This window comes from Elephantulus edwardii, unplaced genomic scaffold (assembly GCF_000299155.1).
Source record: "Elephantulus edwardii isolate Elephantulus edwardi_28Jun2011 unplaced genomic scaffold, EleEdw1.0 scaffold00042, whole genome shotgun sequence".
NCBI lineage: Eukaryota > Metazoa > Chordata > Mammalia > Macroscelidea > Macroscelididae > Elephantulus > Elephantulus edwardii.
This window is the reverse complement of record NW_006399792.1, coordinates 4,804,770-4,809,240: the sequence shown is the minus strand read 5'-3', so window position 1 is coordinate 4,809,240 and position 4,471 is coordinate 4,804,770.

Genomic DNA, 4,471 nt, shown 5'->3' with positions numbered 1-4,471 from the left:
AGGGGTTTGTGCGGGGAGAAGGGTGGAACAATGAATGAATGGAATCCCAAAATCTCTGTAGATGTTCATTGAAATGAAAAATAAACAACCTAAATTAAAAAAAAAATAGAAAATTAGAACTGTGGTTCAAAATGTTCACCGTCTATATAGAAGGGATCACAGAAAAAGAACATGAAAAATACAAAAAAGTCAAGTAATGAGAGGAATAAATTAGGAAAGTATTCCAGAACTGGAGATAGGAGTTTCTACATTGGTAAATGCCACTGATTGTCAAGATGGAAGTATGAAAAAAGGGTTCTGTTAAAAAGGGTATACTCCTAAAAGCTTCCAAGGAAGAAAACAAGGAAGAGATCACAATTAAAGCTGCTTACATCATCTCTTGAACAATCCTGGATTCTAGGAGAAAACAAAATGACATACTCAAAACTCTTCATGAAATAATTTCTAGCTTGGAATTTCATACTCAGCCAAACTATGTAGTAAAGATATTTATAATGCGTATTGTCTTTGTGCATCATTGAGTTGAAACTGACCCATAGGTTATCCTCCAGCAGGTTTTCAGAGGTTCTAAATCACAAGGGGGGAGATTGCTCATCTTTCTCCTGTGGAGCAACTGGTGGATCCAATCCACTTACCTTTGGATTGGCAGTCTAATTCCTTACCACTAAATCAACAAATCTATCAAGGTAAAATGTCCTAAAAATTATCCAATACCTCAAAAAGTTGTGGGTGACTATTCTACTTTCTTATTCTCAGTTATACTCAGAAATTCTGAAGGAATAAATTTTATTTTTTAACTGCTCCACATGTCGTTTTGTAAGGCTGACATTTATGAATGCTGTTTATAAATAATTTTTTTGTGGTTGTTGTTAGACTGTCTAGTTGCCTATGACTCATACTGAGCCTATGAACAATCTTGGCCCAATCAGCACCATCATTAAGGTCTATTCCACACTCAAGTAGACTCTACAATACTGAATAGTGTTACTTTGGCTTATAAAACAACTCTTATTTCTTTGGTTGTTATTTATCAGTATGTATCCATTGTTGATTTTCAGCATTGTTTTAGTAATACAAGTAAAAATATTTCATCTTGTTGCTCTTTGATCACATATTTTAAAGACGCTTGTTGCTTATATGTTTATAAAGGAAAGTAAGATACATTATTCACACCACAGCAAAAATATTTCCAACTGTTAAGATGTTGAACTGAGAACATGAAATATTAATAAATTAAAGACAAAATTTAATATTCCCTATTGTAATTATCATCTAGACTAGGTACTAATTAGTCACCATCTTATGGGTAGTAATTAAGTGTTTACTGCCATCAATAAAAAGGATCTGTAGTTGATTGCTTTACACTCTGGATGCTGGATCAAGGACAAGTGAGGACATGGTAAGCAAGAAAAAGAGTCTTGTCAAGGCCAGTAGAGATTACACATGAGAGAAAGTCAGCTACAGTCTGATTTAGAAGCACTCTGATACTCAAAAGATAATGCTGAACTTTAGAATAATAGAAAGTAAAGTTGACTTTAGATGATGGAAACAAAAATTTTCAGAGAAAATACAGCAAGCCACTCAATAACCAAGTTACAGCTATTTGTTTTTACTTTGCATATATCTAACAGTAATTTTGTGCTATTTTCCCGTCTATAACAAAGCTTTTTTTCCAGTTTTGTGAAGAATGATTTAAGATTGCGGCATGCTTGTGATTTCCTATGGGGATATCTGCAAGGACTGTGATAAGCATGGTATACTATTACCAATAGTCCAAAAGAGAGCCTTCTGTGACTGTACAGATCCTAGCTAACAGGTAGTCATTTCACTGAGTCTTGTTATTTATGCTTCCAAGGTAATGCCAAGGCTGATTGTTACTTTTGTGTGGTAATCTCCAAGCTAATCACTGACAAATCTGGTGGTGTACTCAGAGCTATATAAGTGGAAAGACCATGTAGGACCATGAAGAATGAATGCCATTGTGATAAAGATGCTAATCATCTCTTGCTATACACATCCCTTTTCAGAGAATATAATTCTTCTAATTCTTGGAAGAAGTAGTTCTATGTGTATTATACAATTTCATTCTTTGGTGGCCTAGTGGTAAGAAGCTATACTGCAATCCTCTAGGGATGTAGTTCAAATCTACCAGCTGCTCTGCGGGAAAAGGATAAGCAATTTCCTCCCATGTGATTAACTGTCTCAGAAAACCCATCAGAGGGTCAAACAGGGATCGGTTCTGACTTGACGGTAGACAATGACAACAAAAACAAGCCCGATTTAATTCTTTATTGTTGTTGTTATGTGCTGTTGAGTCAAGTATGATTCACAGTGATCCTATAAACAACAGATCCAAACCCTAGCCTGTGCCATCTTCATAATCTCTGACCCGACTGAACCCATTGCCTCAATTTCTGTTTCAATCCATCTTGTTGAGGGTCTTACTCTCTTTGCTAGCCCTCCACCTTTCTGATCATGATGTGCCTTTCCAATGAATGGCCTCTCCTAGCAACATGTCCAAAGTATATGGGATGAGGCTTTGTCATCTTTGCCTCCAAGGAGTACTATGGTTGCACTTTCTCCAAGACATAGTTGCTTGTTCTTTTTGCAGTTCATGGACTGTTTAGTACTCTTCTCCAATAACAGAGCCCACAAACACCTATTCTTCTGTCATGCTTGTTCTTTGTCCAGCTCTCAACAACCAAGAAAGTGATTTAAAAGACTGTGGCCTGGACCTTACCATAGCTCTGCTGAAAACCAACAAGGCCTGTGTGGCATGGCCTGCCTGGGAGCCTCTTCCAGCCACCGCTCCCCCAGTGTCTGATGAAGGCTTTGACTCAACCCAGGCACACTCACACTCTGGCCAGTGACAGAAGCACTGCCTGCCAGGCTGAAGGGCTGCAGTTTGACTGCCCAGGTGCTCCCTCCACTGACCAGCTCTAGGAGCACAAATATTACAGGAACTTTTAGGAAAACACTGCTGTCTAGCTACACCACACAGGACCCTTATGTTCAAGCATAAGGGGCTGGAACAGCTTGAGCTGGGTGGAGATGTCATTTCTAGAAGGGAACCACAGGATTCCTGGTTTGTCATTCAGATACTTTGGGAGAAACACTGCTGTCTAGCTGCCATTTCACTGCCTAGCTACCGTCCCCCACTGTCCAGTGCCAGGAGCACCAATATCACAGGTACTTTGGGGCAAATACCCCTGTCTAGCAACACCACGTTGGACCCATTAAACTCAAGTGGGAGGGTCTGGGACAGGACAAGCTGGGCCAAGTCTCAGTTTCTGGAAAGCAACAGAATTCCCTGTTCTGTCATTGGGATACTTTAGGGGAAACACTGTTGTCCGGCCCTCAGCCCTGCACACCTTGGGCCAAGAAGTGAGCACAAATATACAGGTCCTTCACAAAATGTTGCCATGCTCTGGGCCACTAACTAGTTATTAACAATCTAACATCTACTAAGAAAAAAACTCACATAATGTCAAGAAAGTAGCAGTCTGCCTCAGTCATCATATAAAAAAACAAAACAAAACACAACTTTTTCCTAAAAATGCAGACCCAATGAATAATCCAGAGAGAGAGAATCAGAAGAAATATGCCGCTGTGGAGTTATTTGAACAGCTACAAAAGATGCAAGTATGGAAGTATCAATGGAAGCCATTAAGAGAGCAAACACGCCAGAGACAATTAATTAACCCCAGAAGAATTAACTAACGAAGAGCAACTTGAACAGCTATGGAAGAAAATGCAAAAGATGGAAGAAAGAACTGATACTATAGATAAAGAGGTACAAGAACTTAAAAAATCATCACAAGATAGAGAGAGTACAGCCAGCACAGTACTGGACATAACAGAAAAGCATGAAAATGAAAATGGCAGAAGTGTCCAACACACTGGTAGGGCAAACACATAGAACTGAAGACATGGAACATAGAATCAGTGAACCAGAAGACAAGAGCCTCGCTGGAAACATACTAGAAGGAAAAATCAGAGATGGGACATAAAGAAAATGAAGAAAACTTTAGATTAATATGGGATGACATCAAAAGGAATAGCATACATATGACTGGAATTCCAGAACATGGGAGTGACAGAGAAATCACTGAGAAAATGTGGAAGAAGTAATAAAGGAAAACTTCCTAGGTATTTTGAAGAACAGGTAAATCTATATCCAAGAAGCATAGTGAACACCAAATAGACTAGACTCCAAAAAGAAAAAAAAAAACAAGAGATAGCAAAGTGAAATTATCCAAGCTAAAAAATAAGGATAGAATTGAAAAGAAGCACAAGAAAAACAGTCACCTACAAAGAGGAAGCAAATAGAATAAGTTCTGATTTCTCAGCAGAAACCATGAGAGCTAGAAGACAATGGGATGGCATATATGGAAAGTTGAAAGAAAACATTTGCCAGCTAACTATGCCCAGCAAAGCTCTCCCTTAAATGTTGTTGTTGTTGTTATGTGCC